At 49.5% G+C, this 19,818-nt stretch overlaps 1 protein-coding gene and 1 pseudogene across 1 annotated transcript in view; both read left to right on the forward strand.

The window, feature by feature from the left end:
* Positions 1 to 960: 960 nt before the first annotated feature.
* On the forward strand, positions 961 to 1,109 carry LOC121153257 (annotated as a pseudogene).
* A 9,515-nt stretch (positions 1,110 to 10,624) lies between these two features.
* TMEM229B (transmembrane protein 229B) overlaps positions 10,625 to 19,818 on the forward strand; it is a 37,308-nt gene continuing 28,114 nt past the window's right edge. The window contains exon 1 of the mRNA XM_040975418.1: positions 10,625 to 10,809. The gene's annotated coding sequence lies outside the window, so the exon portion shown is untranslated. The remainder of the gene's footprint in view (positions 10,810 to 19,818) is intronic.

The raw sequence follows: 19,818 nt of genomic DNA on the forward strand, positions 1-19,818 counted from the left end.
GAGATCCTGGGTGGGAGCAGCATGGCCAGTGACTTCGAGAGGGAAACTCTTTGCCTGTCTTCCTTCTCCCCAGCCCTTGTCACTCCACATTTGTCCGTATTTCTAAATACAGCACCAGGGATCCCCTCTTAGACCCTTTTGGAGAATACCAGGGCACCAGCCTGTTCAATTCAATCTGGTGACACGTCAGTAAGGATTGCGACCCATTGGTCTCAATTTCTTACTAGAATATCACCTTGGAATTTCAATGGGAAGAACCCAAGGATGTGACAAGAATACTACTCTCCTATGATGCAACCACAGAACATTTACATATGGCACCTCACTGAACACAGCCCCAAACAATCCAGTCCCTTCTTCACTTCTGTGCTCTACACACAGACATGCAGTTCTAGCACAAAGGACGCACCCTCTACTCTAGTTCATGTCACTAGAGACCTCACTATTGTTTCTTCCCTGTTTCCCAGAACTTTTGTTCCATAAACTTTGAAAGGTTCATGATAAGGGACAAAACCATGCCGCATTATGCCTGACACATCCTGTTGGGATCTCCATACTCCATGTCAGAGTGCTAGACTCCTGCTCCCGGTTCCAATTTTCTGCTAATACAAACCCTGGGAGTCAGCAGGTGACAGTAACTGGGGCCCTACCACCCATGTGGGAAATCCTGATGGAGTTTAAGGCTCCTGACTTCAGCTCGGCCCAGCCCTGGCTGCCACCCATGTGAGAGATCCAGTTTCAGGCCCAGCCCCAACTGCTGTGAGCATCTGGGGGCTGAGCCAGTAGATGGGAGATCTCAGTCACTCTGTCTGTATGCCTCTCTCTTTATTCTTTCTCTCTTTATGCCTCTTTGCATTTCAAAATAAGTATCTTTAAAACACTATCCTTATCTAGTAAAAAAATTATGAAAAAATAGAATGAACAATTTAAGTGCGATTAAAAAAAAAAATCCCTACATTAATCACTTCTTGGCCTTTTGGCTAAGATCAAGTGTAAAAAAAAAATCCTTACATTGCTTTTTTTCCCCAAATATAATCTTCTACAGCATGTTTCCAAAACCCTTCATAGAGTGTGAGTAAACTTGACATTTTATTTGCACTCTAAACTTTTTGAAGCCCCTTCATATTCCCTGGGAAAGTCATAACTGTATGTATCTGACATTCTTGTTCACAGATATGGATACAACTCTGCCGAGGATGTCATTGTCCCTTTCCATGTCTGTCCTTGGTTGAAGGACGTAAAAGCAAGCAAGCTTTGACATAGGTTGTGGATAAGAAAGATGGTGTGACTAAAGTCTTTTGACAAACAGAAGTGGGTAAATGTGTAAATACTGGCTTATTTTGCACCAAAGGAACACAAATAGAGCATGGCAGCGATAAAGCCTGGCTCTGGACTCAACCTCACAGTTGAACACAATCACAGACCTTCCCACATGGGAGATGTGGAATTTTACACTTGGAACTTGGCTATCAGCTTGTTAGAGATTCCAGTATGGTTCTTATCTGCCATAGGAGGGTTCTTCAAAGAGTCGACAGGCACTGGAATTAAAGATGAGCTGGGAGTGGGCATGTGGCACAGTGGTTATGTGCTGCTTGGAATTCCTGCATTTCATATCTAAATGCCTGGCTTCAGCTTGGCCAGTCCTGGCTGCCACCTCATGTGAGAGATCCAAATCCAGTGGCTACTCCACTTCCCATTTAGCTTCCTGCAAATGCACGCCTGGGGAAACAGCAGGGGATGGCTTGTGGGATACTCCGATCAAGTTCTGCGATCCTGGGTTTAAGTTAGTCCCATTACAGCTGATGTAAGTATTAGGAGGGTAAATCAGTGGATGAAAGATTAATCTTTCTCTCTCTCTCTCTGCTTTTCAAACAAAATAAAATTAATTAAATTATAATATTTTGAAATCCATGCAAGAGGTATGAAAAAAAAAGTTCCTGGAAAATTCATAATTTGAAAAAAGTGGTATCCATTTCAAACAAACTCCATAATACTCTTCCGGGTGTAGGTCTCGATCTTTGTTCCCTCAGCACAACACATGGTACCTAAAAGGTTGTTGACTTGAATAACAAGTTCCTTGGAAGTTGGGAACCAAATCTTCAAGGCAGCACAGGGCCAGACAAGATAAGATGCTAAATATACATACTTGTTAGTTCATCAGCAACTGGGACACTAGTGGGGCACCTGCACTGACAAGATGGAGTCGTTTAGGTCCTTCAACCATAGTTGAGGCAACCTTTCCAGAAGGTGGCAGAATTCTCCCAGAAGGGCCAGAATTTAGAAGTTAAATGGAGAAGAGACAAATTTCACCTCTACTGCTGTGTCACAGTCCTTGCACCCCTGTTCCCCAGCTTGGACACCCCTGCTTGTGTACCCTTTTACAAAAAGGTAAAGTTTGCTACTCTACTCCATTTCAGTCTGGCAGGACTGGGATGAGATGTGCGATAGAAATTCTTACCCTATTAATGTTGCCAAGTCCCAAGATACCCTGTGTAATCACTGCGTCTGGCTGAAATTTCTCTTTGAACCGATATGGCAAGGTTGGGACAGGCACACAGTGTCCCCCGGGGTGGAGAATGGCTTAGATAGCAGCCTAAAAGCTTTTAGCTGCAAAGCCTTCTCATAACCAGGCAAGCCTTAACAATACTCCTTTGTCCCTCCTTAGACTGCTAAGCTCCTGGTATCCTGGCAAAGGGAGGCACAGACGGGAGGTGACCAGCTTGCCCTGTGGGATTTAATCTCCAGGGCAGAAATTCTTTTCCATTTGCCCAGCACCTGGGCTGACTGTTCAGTTGGAAATAAGAGCCACAGAGTTGGGGGCTTGGGAGTGGAACTGGGTTCTCCTTTACGGTCCCTGAGTCTATGAGTCAACTCTAGTCGCAAGCTTCACGGCTGAACCCCTACTCACGAGTCCAGCATGGTCTCAACGTGCATGGGCGTGCTTGCTTTGACATTTCTGCACTGGACTTTGCCCCTGTGATTTTCTGCTGGTCTCTGCACAAACGGTCACAACTGTGTACTACACATGAATGCACACACATGAATGTCTTCATACTTTCTGGAGGAACTCACAGGATCATAGAACTGCCAGGTCTTCACTTTGTGACTCCAGGTGCTGTTTGTTCGTGAGTATTGTGTAGCCCTAACCACTGCATTTTCTTTCCAATGACCAGAGAAAGAAAGAGAGAGAGAGAGAGAGAGAGAAAGGGAGGACATGACTTTTAAATGCCCCTGAAGTAGGAAGACACATTATTTTGAGCGCTTTTTGAAACTGTATATCCCTTTCCCACATGAACAAGTCGATATCAAACTTTTTGGTAAACCTGCAGTCATTCAATTATTTCCCCAAGGCCTAATGCTTCTTTTCTCTCCACTGGGACCTCTTTCTATCCCTCTAAGACATTTTATAAACATTCAAGGTCATCCTTAATAACCTACATTTCTTCCCCATTCCTGAGCATTGTTTGTAGTTGTAACACACACACACACACACACACACACACACACACACACACACACACACACACACACACAGTGTCCACCTTTGTCAGGCTGGGTAGGGACTTACTCTCATGTGAATCATCGATGTTGGGTGGCAATGAAGAGCCACTCAGCTTTCTCCCAACCCCAGGCTGAGAAAGGATCTGACTGAGCCAATTGTGTCTTTCTGCCTCAGTAGCTGTGGGGTCTCTGTGCCTTTCCAGGTTAACTTCTTTCTCCTTTCACCACTCTCAGGGCCAGGAAGGTTCGAAGGAGCAATGAGAAGCCCTGCACAGCCTTTTTAGGGTGGTGGGGGTGAGGAGCTGCCACAGGAAGTCTCAAATTCATTTCTGGTGGGACTGCAGTGGTGGTAGAATTCACACTGCACGACAGTTGACAGATTTCTTATAAAGCTCAACACACTTGGGGCTGGCATACTGACTCAACAGGCTAATCCTCCACCTATAAGAACCAGCATCCCATATGGGCACCAGTTGGCATCCAGGCTCCTCCACTTCTGATCCAGCTCCCTGATTATGGCCTGGGAAAGCAGTGGAAGATGGCCCAAATCATTGGGATCCTGCATTGGTATGAGAGACCTAAAGAAACTCCTGGATCCCAGCTTCAAATTAGCTACAGCTCTGGTCATCCATTCAGGGAGTGAACCAGCAGATGGGAAGACCTCTCTCTGTGTTTTTCCTTCTCTGTAAAAATCTGCCTTTCAAATAAAAACTAAATAAATCTTAACAACAACTAAACACATTCACCCTACAGCTCAGCAACCAGGCCCCTTGGTATTTATCCCAAGGAATTTAAAACTTAAGTGCACAGACAAGCCTACTCACAGTTCATAGCAGTTTCATTCTTTTCTTCTGCAACTTGGAAGTGACCAAGATGTCCTTTACCAGGTGGGTAGGCAAGAGCTTGTGATGTATCTAGACAATGCAGTAGCATTCAATACCGAAAGGAAATGAGCTCCCAAGATATGAGATGACCTGCAGAAAACTGGAGTGTGTATTACTAGATGAAAGAAGTCCATCTGGAAAGACAGTAAATTGTCTGATCTCAACCATATGACATCCTGGAAGAGGTAAAACTATGGAGGCAATGAAAAAAGCAGTGGCTGCCAGCGGGGAGTCGGGAGAGAAGCATGAATCAGCAGAGCAGAAGGGATTTTTATGTTCCTGAAACTATCCTTTTTAAAAAGATTAATTTATTTGAAGAGTGGCAAAGAGAAAGAGAGAGAGAGAGAGAGATCTTCTATCTGCTGATTTGTTCCCCAAATGGCTATAAAAGCTGAGGCCAGGGCAGCTGGGAATCAAGAGCACACAACTCCATCCAAGTCTCGCATGTACATGGCATAGTCCAGGCTTTTTGGTTATCTTCTGATGGTTTCTCAGGTGGCTTAACAGGGAGCTGGATGGGAAGAGAAGCAACCAGGGTTGCAACCAGCGCTCCAATATGGAATGCCGATGTTACAGTTGGCAGCTTAACTTGCTGTGCCACAAAACCAGCCCCATTCTCTATGATACTATCATGATGGATGCATGTCATTATACATTTGTTCAAATCCCTAAAGTATACAAAAGCGGGAATGAACCCTAATGTGAATTATAGGCTTTGGATGATTATGATGTGTTAATCCAGGTTCATGAATTGCGATAAACACAGCATCTAGTGGGAAATGGTGGCGTATGGAGCAGGCTGTGCATGGGTGGGGTCTGGAGGTGTGTGGGGCATTACTGTATCTTCTATTCAGTTCTCCTGTGATCCTCAAACTGCCCTGAAAAATAAAGTCTGGGACAGAGGAGAGATGGGGGAATACCCTCACATGGTCCCTGAGTCAGGTAGGAGATTCCCATGCTACTTGCTCATCTCTGTCTGAGTATTTATTGTTTGAGGTCTGCTTGACAGCCTTTCCCTTTTGAGATCAGCCTCCTGATTTCTCTTTCATTGAAGAAAGCTGCTGATAGGGGCTCCCACTGGGCCCCTATCAGCAAATTTGCCTCTTTCACTTAAGCAGAAGTGGCAAAAAAATTTGCCTCTTTCACTTAAGCAGAAGTGGCAAAAAAAAAAAAAAAAGAAAGAAAGAAATTGGGGTCTGGTGATTCTGGCAGCAGTGCTCTGATGCAACTCTCCATCACCTGCCATCATCAGGACTCCCAAAGCTGGCACAAAGATAGCCTTTTCAAGCTTTTTTTTTTTTTTTTTGGCCCGAATTCCCTTCATAAGTAAGCAACCAGATGAGATTCTTCCAATAAGTTCTGTCCAGATTTAAGATAGCTCAAGTCAATTTCTGTGGTCACAGAATTCTAAATGATAAGGCGCATCCCCCGTGGCCTCTCAATGTCCCCTTTCCTTCTTATTTCAGAAAGGAACTGTTCTAGAAACCTCCCCTCCCCCGGCAGCCTAATACCTCCACCTCCTCTCAACAACGTCATATTGCCACTCCCCGGTTCTCTCCCACCCAGCTCATTACACTGACATTTCTTCTGCTCCAGCTTTGTTTCTGTCTTTCCCATCACCGCATCTGCCATAGATAGATGTGGTCTCTTGTTCTCCCGTGTCCACGTTCCAGCTCCCTCCAGACCCTCTCTTGATGTGGCTGCCAGCCAGTCTTTGGGCTGAATCACTCTCTTGAGCCACATCTCTCCTGACTTTCGGTCAGAGGGCAACCCCCAGGGAACCGATCCTCTCTAACAAGCATAAAGAGATGGTTCTGATCCCCTTTGAAAGTCATCAAGAAAATTGCTTATGGTGGAGGACAAGAGCTATCCTGTTATGGAAGGTTTGCTTGGGAGGAAAGGCAGAGAAAATTCTTGTCTCAGAAAATGTGTCTAAGAACGTAATGTGTCCCAGGCTTCTTAGGGGGCTCCAGAGAGGTTTGACTTCTTTCCCGGGGCTGGTGATAGATCGAGAGATGTGAGAACTGCCAGTCATCCCCTACTCTGGCAGAGGCTTCATGCAACTATTCAGCACTTCTGCCGTTTATTACCTTGTACCACGTACCTGTCACTATGCAAGGCATCTTGTCACTACACCTTCTTCTTGCAACAGCTCCAGGGAAAGATGAGGCTTATTGCACTTTCCGTTTGGCAGATGAGTCAATAGGTTGAAAATGATTAAAGGAACCACCTAAGACATTCAACATTGGAAATGGGTGCATGACTTTGTGATTAAGTTGCTGCTTTGGACACCAGCATTGAATATCAGAGTGCCTGGGCTGCTTTACTTTTGACCCAGCTTCCTGCCAGTGCACACTCAGGCAATGGCTTATGTACTTGGATCCCAACAACCCAGGTGGGAGATCTGGGTGGAGTTCCAGCTTGCTGGATCCAACCTGGCCCAGCCTGGCTTTGTGGTCATTTGGTGGAATAAATCAGCAGCTGTAAGATCTCTCCTCTCTGTCCCTCTGCCTTTTAAATAAATAAATAAATCTTAAAAAAAAAAAAAAAAGAAGAAGAGAGAGACATCCAAGTATCCAGGTACAATTGGTGTGCTGTCGTAGGTTAAGAGGCTGCTTGGAATGCCTGCATCCCATCCTATTTTGGGGTGTCTGGGAATCAGTCTCACCTCCTCTTCTGATCCAACTTCCTGCTAAAGCACCCGAAAAAACAGCTATGATGGTTCTCAAGTACTTGGGCCCCTGCCACACCTATGGGAGATCTGGAAGAAATTCCTGACTCCTGGCCCAGTCCCAACTGACTGTTTTAAGGCACTTGAGGAAGGAACCAGCAGATGCAGTCTCAAAGTCTATGAAATCGCCATGGTTCTGGCTAGCTCCCCTTGCTTCGAGAAGCCTAAAGGCAAGGCAGACTTGGCCGGCTTGGGTGTGCTTGCTTCGCATCAGGGACTCTCTGTCTCAAGTCTGTACTTAAATCACTGCAAGTAGAATTTCAGTGTCCCCTTTCCATCCCTGCTCGTGCCACAGCATGCCAATCTCAGCGTCCTCCGGGTGAAAAGCCAGGGAGCCCACTCATTGCTCCAGATGCAATCTTTAGGTCCTCTGCCGCAGCAGGCTGCTCTGTCCTGGACACACCTAATTTCATTTGGAAGTACAGTTGCAAAAGACTTTGCATAGGATGCCAAAGACCCCAGCTTGAGCAACATTTTGCCTTTACACTACTTGTCTAACCTTGACCAAACCATATTGCCGCATTCATGAGAAGACGACCAAAAAAAAAAAAAAAATCCTATCCCAAACCAGAAGATATGTCCATCTTTTAAGACAGTATGTATAAACTATTGGTAGGAAGCAATGGACTTTAATAGAGGGATGAGGAAAATCTGGATCCTGCTGTTAGGTCCGCAGGAGACAAGGATAAAGTAGACAGACTGGATGATGGTGAACCTTGTGTCTTAGTTCCTTCAGCCACTCAGCTTCCAGACCACAGCTCCCACACTAAGGAAGAAAATATTAATATTATATAGGAAAACATTGTCTTCGACCTCAAGGTTTATTTTTTGCCTCGGATTTTATAAGAAATTCATCTTTGTGGGCCCCTAAAAATATTGTTGGCACTCAGCACTGCGCCGACTCTGCCTAATGGATGAGATGTCGGGAATTCAGACATTCTGCCTTCCCAGCTCATTATTGCTTTCCTCCACATGGTGTTGCCTCCCAGAGCCCAGCAGGGAGCCAAGTCAGCCCAGGCTCGGAGAACAAGAGCAGGTATGCCAGTCTTTCCCCCAGGGACGAGGTGCATCGCGGGAGCTGTCCCCAACTTCATCAGGGAGATCTCGCTGCCAGAGTCAGTGAAGCTGCTTGCCACCACAGACCCTGAGATGGGACCTTTCTGTCCTGGGTACAGCGTACATGCCTGCCCTCAGCCTTGACCCGCTTCCCTTTTTCCTGCCTTTGCTCCGACAGAAAAACAGATTCCTGTTATGGAAAGACTCCTGCTGCCTGAGGACTGGATGTGTATTACACCGACACCTAACATAAAGTAGACACAGTATCTCCATTCCGCAGACGAGGATGAAGCAAGTCAGGAGCTCTTGCTGCTGGTTCCACGAGGCTAGGCATTTCCTGTATTGGCTGGAGGAACCCAGCATATTCCAACTCTGCCCATGCTGGAAACCCAGTGTTTCCCATAACGGTTCAGGCAGGCTAAGAACACGGTATTATATTAGAATAGGTTCAGAACTATTGGTCTACATTGTCCACCCTCCACTTTTGAGATATTCCTTTGTTGATCTTGGGATAGTCTGGGCAGAAACAGGAGGTTAATGGAAGACTCATGGTTCCATCAGCCAACTGGGGGAAGACATAGGAACAAGACAGGTTCATTCAGATCCTCCCCCACCACCCCCCAGTGGGGCAAGAGGAGTTGGATGAGCCTCTGGTTGCTTTTCTTAGCAGACTCCACGCTAACTAGAACTTCTGAGAGCAGGTTCTCACTGTGGTATGGATATGAAAAGGGGGAAGGGGAGCCAGCCTTTAGCACAGCAGTGAAGGGGGCCACGTCCCACAGGGCAGTGCTTGGCTGCCCTTTGGGTGCTGGCTTCTGACTCCAGTTTCCTGCTAACACAGCCCCTGGGAAGCAGTGGTGATGACTCAAGCAAGCAGGTGCCTGCCTGCCATCCACCTGGATTGAGACCTGGATCGAATTCCATGGGCCCTTGTGGAGTGACCCAGTGGATGGGAGCTCTCTCTGTCTCTCAAATAATAATAAACATAAACAAAGGTAGTGGGTATGGGTTACAATCTATTTCTCCGTCTCCTCTGCCTGTAGCCTGAGAAATAGCCCTGATGCTGGATCAGGCCCCTGCACACAGAGGGTCTGCCTGAAAAATTTAAGAGGGTATTCCTGGGTGCCAGGGCTATGGCAGAGTGGGTTAAACTGTTGCCTGCAGTGTATCCAAAATACGAATGCTAATTGGTCTGCCAGCTCCTCCCCTTCCCATCCAGTTCTGTGCAAATGTGCATGGCAAGGCAGATTAATAATGGCCGAAAGCTCTCTGGGCCTCTGTTATCCAACACAGGAGAGCTGGATGGAGTTCCAGGCTCCTGGTTTGGGGGAAGTGACCCAGTGGATGGAAACTCTCTCTCCATCGCTTTTGCTCTCTCACTGTAGTTCTGCTTTTCAAACAAAATAAGTAAATAAAAAAAGTCTTTTCCTGTTGATTGAGGTGTCCAGGGCCAGGATCAAGACTTAGTGTGTGGGTCTGGGGATTTCACTCCCACGCAGCAAACAGCTCAGGTAGGGCTGGGGAGACATCACAAACTCGGGGTCCCCTGTCCGAAGTTTCCCACATTCCACGTCATGGAATCTCTAGGTTTTCAGAACAGCCCTTCTTTTCACCTCCCAAGAGAAGAATGTAGACTGACCTCATAAGGAACAAGTTCCATTTATCTTGGCAGTGGGAATGGAATTGCCAATTTTGCCCAGGGAGCCCTTTGCCATAGCCCAGTTCGTTAACGTCCATAGGTCTCAGTTGCTTCATCTTGAAAATGGAAATAAAAATAATACTAATAATAGATAAATAACAATGAAGACCTTGGGAGGCCATGCCAAGGAAAAGCCTTCACACAACATCAGGCTGGCGCACAGTGGGTCTGCAACACCCTTGGTTCACATGACCTCCAGGGAGCCCAGGCCTTTGTGACACTCCCCCCCCACCTCCCCGGGGATACTGTGCTCACGGTCCCGGCGACTCCCACGAGTCTGGAGCTGCCCCCTCCTCCGGCAGACCTTAAATGCAGGTGGGGTGGCTGAGCCGGGCCGCGCAGAGGAGCGACTGACTGCATCACTGCCACCTGCACCCGGGCCCAGAGCCGGGGCGCGCTTCCAGGCTCTGAGGACAAGGACGAGCCCGCCGGCTGCGTTGGGGCGGCCGGGGCGGCGCGGGCGACGGGCCCCGGCGGGCCGACGGGCGAACAAGGAGTTAAGCCCGGCCTGGGGGCAGAGCGCCTGTCAGACGCGAGCATGTGCAGTTTGCACCGCATCCGTACTATGGGTGAGTGCCGCCGCCACAGCCGCCGCCGCCGCGGGGGCCTCCGTCGCTCCCAGGCCGCGGCGGCTGCAGCCCCTCGCCCCCCGCGCCAGTACGCGCTGCGGGACTAGGCGCGGTGCCAAGGGCCAGGGCGGCGCGGGGGACGCGCGGCCGCCAAGTCGGCGCGGGGACGGCGCGCGGGGGGAGGACCCGGAGCACCGGGCGTGGGGGCGGGGAGCAGGCGGTGCAGGAGAGCACCCCGAGTCCCGGCTCCGGAGGAGGAGGAGGAACGGAGCCTGCCGGAGGGACAGAGTCGGCGCTCCTGGCTGCACCTGCGCCCGGATGGGCGGCCGACCCTACCCTGTCCCTGCCCGCCACCCCGGCCCCGCACCGGTAGGTGTCCCCGATGCCCCGCAGAAAGAGAGAGGCCTTTCCGCCCGTCGCCAGGAGAGGTGGCCGCGCGGGGCTGGGCAGCGCGGAGCGCGGGGGGGACACGAGCGATGGTGGAGGGAGCAGCGAAGGGGAAGACGGTGACACCGGGGTGGGGGGCTGGGGGTGGGGGGACACTGCAGGATTTCGCTTCCTCTTTGCTTTCGGTTTCGAAGCGGCTGCTCCGGCCCGAGAACAAGCTGCAGGCGAGCCGGTACGCCTGGGGCTTGGGTTCCCTGCGGGGGATGGGCGCCCAGGGGGGCGTGTTGTGGAAAGAGAGGTGGGGGATGCACCTTGGCAACTTTCCCGGCCTGAAACAAAGGGGTGTCGGGGAGAGGCGAAAGGAAGGGGCCAGCTAGGGATTTGGGGCCGCCCCGGGCTGATACCCCTTCCTCCGATGGAGAGCTCCTGATAGGCTTCCTCGGGAGGACGGAGGGAGGCGCCAGCCAAGGTGGAACTGGGGGGGGCCGGGGCTTGGCGCTGGAACCCCGGGTCCTCTGAGTCTGAAGCTGAGGGCTTTTCTCAAAGGAAGGGGCACCGTGCAAAGGACCCTGCTCTCTTCTCCCGGAGTGCCCGAGGAAGCTAGCGGGGGCGGGGAGGGACAGTGGGCTGAGCACCTGGAAGGCCTCCGTTCCCTAGGTCCGTGCCTGGGCGGGCTCAGCCCGCTGGCTGCCGGCTCTTCACCTGCCCTCCCAGGTCTCAGGCCTCGGTGGGAACTGGAGGGCGTTAGAGCCCCGCTCCTGCCAAGGACAGGGGCTTTGGCGGCTTTCCCACGTGCCTTCCTTTTCCTCGTCCATCTGTGCCCAGACAGAAGTTGACTCCCCTCCCTTGCTACCTTCCCTCCTTCCTTTCCTCTTGCAGGGGTTTCCTTGGGGGATATGCGCAGAGCCTGGATAGCTGGTCCTGCTGGTACTGCAAGGTTCTTCCCAGAGGGACAGAGCAGGACCCCAGAAAGCCATCTGGTGCCTAAACTTGGGGACTCCACTCACCAATTCTGTGTTTTCACTACCTTAGTAACCAATGAGCTGTACCTTCTAGCTTTCAGACTTGGGTCATTGGGAAGTACATGTCTGTCTCTCTCTCCTCCCTCAGGGGAGGGTTCAATGGACAGCTCTGGGGCTGATTTAGGGTCTTTCTCTAGAAAACCAAGGGCTAGGTTCTAGGTTACTGGTCACTGACCTTGTGTCTGCAGGGAGCAGGTGCCTTCAGTGCCCAGATGGCTTGCATGTGACCACTGGCCCCTATTCTAAGGCAGGATGCCCTTCAAAGCTTGGGTTTTTTCCTGTTTGGAAACTTGGGTTCATCTGCTTGCCTGTGGGCAGGCTTTGGACTAATCAGATCACTCTCCTTTCTGCTCCTATGAATGAACTAAAGAGCCAAGTGGATGGGCTGGGGTGGGCATTGTAGGCATCTGCTCTAGAGTCCCAGGAGGTCAAGCAAGTTTGGCAAGAGATGGGCAACTGGAAAGCTGGGGATGCAGGTGGGAGAGCTGGACCCTGGAGGCAAATGAATGACAGGCAGATGTAATGTTGACCTTACTCACTTGGATGTACAGGAGCCAGGCAGGTTTCTGGGACAGTAAGAGGTAGCAGGTGGCAGTGACATCCCTGAAGCTGAGATATGTGACCTTGGAACTTGTGGCTGAAGTTGGGCCAGGTGCTACACCAGGGTGCACAGTAAACCCCACTTCTATGGAACCCCGGGTTCTTAGTGGGCAGGGTTGACGGCTGCTCAGTCTCCTGTGGGGGAGACTAAACTACAGACGCCCAGACCCCCCAGTCCTGCGGTGATGAGAGAATGGGCATTGCCCGCACTTGCTGTCCCTCCTCGTGCATTCTGCCAGTGCTGTGGCAGACTGACCCTCTCCTGATCCTCTCTTTGAAAGTGATGAGGCATGAATTTTTGCATGTGTGGAATGATTTAAAGAGCTTCAGGTCTTGGACTGTGAGAGATCAAGAGAGTTAGTGAGCACTAAGCTGTTTATTGTGTCGGATTTATGGATTGTTTTTAAAGGGAAAGGTGTCGTTTTACAAGAAGAGGCCAGATGACAGTGTTTGCGATTGGGGAGGTTGGGGATTGCTTTAAAAGTGTACAAGAGAGTTGCGACGGCCCGTGTGATTTTCCGTCTCCCCTCTGCTCTCTGGGACATCGCGGTGCTCCTTCCTGGGGGGAATTTTTCTGACAGGTGGGCGTCCAGTCAGGGCATCAGGGACAGTCACCCTCCAAGCCTTGACCAGGGTCTGCGGGAGTGCTGGGGGATTCTGACACCCTAATGAGAAAGTGGAGGAAGGGCTGTAATGTGAAGCGGTGGAGTCTGATCCGCAGCCCTATCAGATCTGGCGAGAGGGAAGGCTGGTTCTCCCACTGCCAGCTGCCAGCACGTTTCTATCGCTCCACTCCCCTGCCCGCAAGGCACACACAAGGTGGCTTGTGTTTTATTAGTAGTACTATTATCCCGTCTCAGGAATATTGCTGCTACGGCAAAGCCTATGTTCCCTTGGTGCCAGGACCTGTGTGTCGGATGGATTTGGATGTTCCAGGCAGGAAGAAATTCATCCTCCAGCCGGACTCCCTGTTCCCTCGAGCTTCTCAGGAAACAGAGGCTTTGCATCTAAAAAGGAAGTGAACGCTGATTTTGGAAGAAAGTGTGTGCTTGCTCATGTTTTTCCACTTTTTTTCTCTTTTTTTCTCTTTTCTTTTCTTTTTTTTTTTTTTTTTTTTTTTTTTAGTATTTACTTGTTTATTTCCATCTACTTGAAAGAGAGGCAGAGAGAGAGAGATTGCTTTCCATATGCCCCTTCATTTCCCAGGTATTCACAACAGCCGGAGCAAGGAGCCTGGAATTCCATCTGCATCTCTGTCTTGGCTGGCAATGGGCCTCCCGCACCTGCTGCCTCCCAGGATGCATTAACAGGAAGCTGAATAAGAAGCAGAACAGCTGCATGCACCTGATGCACGCAACACCTGGCCCTGGTTATGTTCCTTCAAGGGAAACTGAGTCACACTGAGAGTTACACGCTAGCTATTTAAGACTGCTGAGAATCACCTAGTCTAGTTAGATTTGTCTACTGTGAGGCTCTGAGCTGTGGGGTACTCCATGCTGTTGGGATGGAGGGTGAAGAAAGGGGTTTGTGGCCCTGCACACACATCCACAGGTGGAAGCTGAGGCTGAGGAAGTCACGCAGCGTGGTGGTCTTTGGATGAAAAGGAAGCCCCGCCCCCTCCCATGTTCCCTGCACCAAGTTGCCAACACGGCCACCTGCTGTCCTTCACTCTAGTGCTGAACTCTGCATTCATTGTAAATCAGTTCTGCTGTTGTGTGTGTTGGTGGGATTGAGGCCACAGGGAGATGCTGACCCCTGCTCCTTCAAACCACAGTTCTGAAAGGCAACTTCCTGTCCTCCTCTGATATTGGGGTTCCTGCTCTGGGGTTGGCTACAGTCCAGTCTGGCAATTCGAAGAATGTCCTGTCATTTCCAGTTCCCATTTCTGAGCACCCAGTTTTCCGTAGTCCTTAACTCTTGCTAGTTCCCGGGGTGATTGGTAGCCTTGCGACAGTGCGGGGAGGGGGGATGCTCTCTTAGTCTCCTTGCAGCTGGTGTTGCTGAAGGGGCAGAAGCCTTGAAATGAAGGGCAGCGTCTGCCGGGCAGGGCATGCGGCTTTGGAGTTCTCTTTCCATCCTGCTGCTCCCTGCTGGGCAGGCTTGACAGGAGGAAGCCTCACCTATCCAGTTTATGCAGGGAGACTGAGTGGGGAAGAGAACTCAGAGAGAGAGGGCTTTCTGCCACTCTTCTCTTTTCCAGAGCCCACTTCCCTATCTGCTCTCACAGCTCGGCTTGGACGATGAATGTCTTCTAGCCAGTTCATGCATTCACTGCTTTGGTTTTCAAGAGGCACTCCTGTTACGTGAGCTTCTGGAATGTGCCACTTCTATCTCTGACTGTTAGTGGGAGGCTTACCACCAGTCTTGAGAAGTTAGGGGTGTCAGCCAAGGAAGAGGCTGAGGGTCACAAAGACGATTCTTTTCCGGATTTTCCGAGGGGCGATTCATGCTGCCAGAGGAAACGTGCTTCCTGGGGCCTTGGTCTGGATGCTTCCGATGTTGGTGGAGGGGCAGGCCCAGGGGGTAGCCAGGAGCCCACCTGGGAGACAGTAACTGCAGGTCTTTGGAGCGTTGTCAGGGAACCTGTTTTTAACCCACTGGTGGACTCCATTTTTTTAAATTTTAAACTTTTTAAAAAACTTATTTGGAAAGGTAGAGTGACAGGGAGAAGGCTTGTTCACTCTCCAAACAGCCACAGTGGCTGGGGCTGGACCAGCCTGAAGCCAGGAGCCTGAAACTCCATCTGGTTACCCCACATGGGTGGCAGGGACCCAAGCACTTGGACTTCCATTGCTTTCCCAGGTGCACCTGCAGAGAACTGGAAGCAGAACAGTCAGGACTGGAACTAAACTGCTATGGGATGCTGGCCCCTCCCTGTCTCCTTTTTCATGCTGTCCTTGAAGACTCTGTATTTGATTGGCTTGTTCTTGGGAGCAACTTCTGGTTTGTTTCCAATCAGAAAATCTTCCTCAAGTCAGGAATAAAGCGTCCAAGGACACTAATCTTACCTCCATCTACCTTTTCAAGATAAATATGGTTGGAGATTTTTGTGTTGTTCAAGAGTCCTTGGGTCTGGTGCAGTAACCTAGCAGCTAAATTCCTCGCCTTGCATGTGCCAGGATCCCATATGAGCACCTGATCTAATCCCAGCAGCCCCACTTCCCATCCAGCTCCCTGCTTGTGGCCTGGGAATGCAGTCAAGGACAGCCCAAAGCCTTGGGACTCTGCACCCATGTGGGAGACCTGGAAGAAGCTCCTGGCTTCAGATTAGCTCAGTTCTGGTCATTGTGGCCGCTTGGGGAGTGAATCATCGGATGAAAGATCTTCCTCTCTGTCTCTCTTCCTCTCTATATATCTGACTTTCCAATAAAAATAAAATAAATCTTTTTTTTTAAAAGATTTATTTTTATTATTTTTTTCATTGGAAAGGCGGATATACAGAGAGGAGATACAGAGAGGAAGATCTTCCGTCCGATGATTCACTCCCCAAGTGAGCGCAACGGGCCGATACTATGCCAATCCGAAGCCAGGAGCCTCTTCCGGGTCTCCCACACGGGTGCAGGTTCCCAAAGCTTTAGGCTTTGGGCCGTCCTCGACTGCTTTCCCAGGCCACAGGCAGGGAGCTGGAAGGGAAGCGGGGCTGCCGGGATTAGAACCGGCGCCCATATGGGATCCCGGGCGTGCTAGACGAGGACCTTTAACCACTTGCGCCACCGCGCCGGGCCCAAAATAAAATAAATCTTAAAAAAATAATATACAAGGGTCCTTCACAAAATTCATTCAAAATGGAAATAAAAATTAAGATGTTTTGGTGGTGAAACGTTTTTGACATCTATGCATGTTTTCTTCATAATGTGCAATCCCATGGACTTCTTTAAGATCCCTTGTCTTGTTGTTGTTGGCCTAAGTAGTGGGACAACCTCCTGATACTAACCTATAGATACCTTCAGGCTCTCACAGACATGTAGTTTCTAGTGTGTGGCGAGCACTTATGACATCACCAGCTATGGTACTTGGATGTGATCAGACACCCAGATTCTGAGGTCTTTGAGCAATGACATTGTGTGTGGGAGGGAACATAATGGTTGGCAAAAATTTGGGGGCTCAGGAAATCTGGGGTCTCCCCTGCCTTATTTCCTGGTGTGACCTTGGCTAACCCATTTCAAGCTGACCTCAGTGATGGTAGCAGTGAACAATGCCAGCCACCCATTGCTTCCATGTGCCAGCCAGCCAGCCACTGGGCTGAACACTTCACATACGATCCCTTATTCTCACCCCCAATGAGATGACTCTTGTTGGTTTTTTTGATTCTATAGCTGGAACATTAGGGTCTGCAAGATGAAGAGATTGCGTGGATCACCCTACTTGTGATCGCCTAAACTGGAACTTGAGCTGAGATGTAGCTGAGTCTGTTGTGCTTTACAGCCTTGGATTGGGTGATGGAACCGATGTGAATATGGAGGGAGTGTTCACATACAAAGAAGCTTTAGAAGTCTGTGGACTAAGTGGTACCATGGGTTAACTCCTGCATGAAATGCTCACATTGTCTGGACAGAGTCTCATCTCTGTTTCTCACCCAGCGTCCTGCAAATGCGTGCCTGCAAGGTAACAAGTGGTGGCTCAACTACTTAGGTCCACTTGTGAGCCTGGCTTCAGGCTGGCCCAGGCCCAGCTGTTGCAGTCATTTGGGGAGCGAAGCAGCAACTGGAAGATCTCTCTCTCTCTTTTGAAACAAAACAAAACAACAAACAACAAACAAACAAACAAACAAAAGCACTTGTGGATAAATGGAACTTTGAAATCTACATTTTGAAATGTGTTTTTTCCTATAATATGTATTTTCCAGAAAGTTCTTGAAAGTCTCTTGGGAGTATAGAAGGAGAATTGATGTGGACTAGATACTGCTAGTAAAGGAAATGAAATGCATATACATTTTTTTCTTCTTTCCTTCCTCTCTCTCTTTATCTCTTTCTTCCTTTTTAATTTCAATGTTATTTGCAAGGTAGAGACACACAGAGAAAGAGGTAGGCAGATAGAGATCTTCCATTTGCAGGTCTCTTCGCACATGCCCACAACAGCCAGGGCTGGATCAGGCCTGAAGTCAGGGGCCGAGAAGTCCATTCAGGTCTCCCAAATGTGTGGCAGGGACCCAACAACCTAAGCCTTTACATCTTATCTCACAGGATGCACATTAGCAGGTTGTTGAAACCAGGAGCAGAGCAAGAGTGGAGATCAGGCACTGTGCTATAGGGTGCAGGTGTTCTACATGAAGTCCTAACTGCTACACCAAACACCCCTTACCTCTATTTCATTGTAAATGCCAACATATCTCTGCTTCACAGACTCTTTGGGCAGTGCTTTGTTCCTGTTAATCTCATGTCCACTAGGCAGAGCAGCCTATCTTTGAAATTCTCAACTCCAGTCCTCATCATTGTAATCCAACTAGGGAAACCCAGTTAATACTGTGAGGTCACAGATATGCTCTACAATGTACAGCAAACATTAGAGTTTCCTGTTCTGAGAAAGTGCAGTTAGTGAGTTCTCATCCAGAAGTCATCAGCTGGCTCATTGAGATCCACACTTGCTTGTAGCAGGTCAGTTTACCCTAAGCCTCTTCCACCATTTTGAGGTGTGATGTGTGTACCTGTGTGTGAGAGAGGCATGAGGGTTGAGGGGGGTAGCCCCGGGGGAGCTGAGTTGACCCTGCCTTGAGCATCAGCCAGGTGCTGGCTAGGGAGGCTGTGTGCTGGGGGTGAGGAGGCTAGCTCAGTGACTCTCAGAATGGGAGGAATCTTGGATTGGAAACATGGAGGAGAGAGAACTCAGACTGGTGCCCCGATACAGAATGTGAGTGTCCACAGTGGTAACCCACCAATGCCATCATGCCAGCTCCAAGGAATAGGGCTATCTTCAATTGTCTCCTACACTGAGCAATGAGGTCTTCCCCATGAGTTCTGGATGCTGAGTTCCCACTGTTCGTCCATGTCTCTGACACTTTTCCTTAGTTCCTTATGGTCCTATACTGGCCATATTTTTGTTTAAGATTTACTTATTTTATTGACTTTTATTGGAAAACAGATTTACAGAGAGAAGGAGATACAGAGAAAAAGATCTTTCATCTACTGGTTCACTCCCCAAGTGGCCACAATGGCCAGAGCTGAGTTGATCCAAAGCCAGGAGCCAGGAGCTTCTTCTGGACCACTCACATGGGTGCAGGTTCCCAAGGCTTTGGGCCATCCTCTACTTCTTTCACAAGCCACAGGCAGGGAGTTGGATGGGAAGTGGAGCATCCGGGACGCAAACCAGCATTCATATGGGATTCGACAAGGTAAGGATTTAGCTACTGAGTAATTGTGCCAGGCTAGCACAGGCTAGTCATTTCTGTGGCAGTAACCATTCTATGGAGGGTACAAAGGATGGTTTGAGTTAGTAGGGGGCAGATGTTTTGTTTTAATAACTGTTATGCTAATGCTTTTTATGAAACATGACTCATTGGGATGTGCTCGTAAAACAATTTAGCTTGCCACTGTCCCTTTGTGTTTATTCAGCTGGATTAGTTCTTCCCTTGCTTTGGGATAAAAACTCTGTCAGGTGCTGTAACTTTTCTGCTCAGTCACAGGCGTTAGAAAGTCCCACGACTACTTTAAGAATGCAAGTCCGGTCTCCTTTTGGGGCTTACAACAGCAATGGCTTGGTCCCTGGGCCGGGAGGGTCAACCAAAGACCCTGGGGCCAGCACCGCTATCAGGCAGCCTGCAAGCTTCGTGGGTCTGGCAGGCACTTGCTACCAGCCTCTTGGGATGGTGCACCTGCATTTCTCAGAGAACCCCCACCCCCAATGCTTGGATAGCTTGCTTCTGGTTGTCTTGGAAAACGGCAAATCATCCTTTAATCTAGAACTTTGCTTCCATCTCAACAATTTACTTGTAGCCTCTTCCAGCTGAGGTTCTTCAGTCTGTGCAAGTGACCATGCCTGACAAGATGTGCTCTCACCTCGTGCCGGTCCTCTTGTGCCAGTGGCTCACATTAGCCTCAACAGACAACCACATTTCCTTTGGTGCAGTGGCCCTGGGCATGCAGGCTGACCCCCCACTCAGCCTGCTCCGTGGCTCCTCCTCCTCCCTGGACTCACCCTCCATCACTGTAGCACCCCCAGCCCAGCCCTAGTCCTAGGAGAAGGGTCCCCTTTGCTACTGTTTTTTCCTTGGAACTTTTTGTTTGCAAGTAACTCCCTATGTTCAGAAAACACGACACGCCCTCTGCATCCCGATTCACTTGGTTTTAACATTGTGCCCCATTGGCTTTGTCTTTGGTGATCTCTCCCCTCTTCTTTCTGAATTGTTTTTCTGAGCCATGGAAGAGCGAGTGGC

This window comes from Ochotona curzoniae, unplaced genomic scaffold, assembly GCF_017591425.1.
Source record: "Ochotona curzoniae isolate NIBS_2020 unplaced genomic scaffold, NIBS_Ocur_1.0 contig_2688, whole genome shotgun sequence".
Lineage (NCBI taxonomy): Eukaryota > Metazoa > Chordata > Mammalia > Lagomorpha > Ochotonidae > Ochotona > Ochotona curzoniae.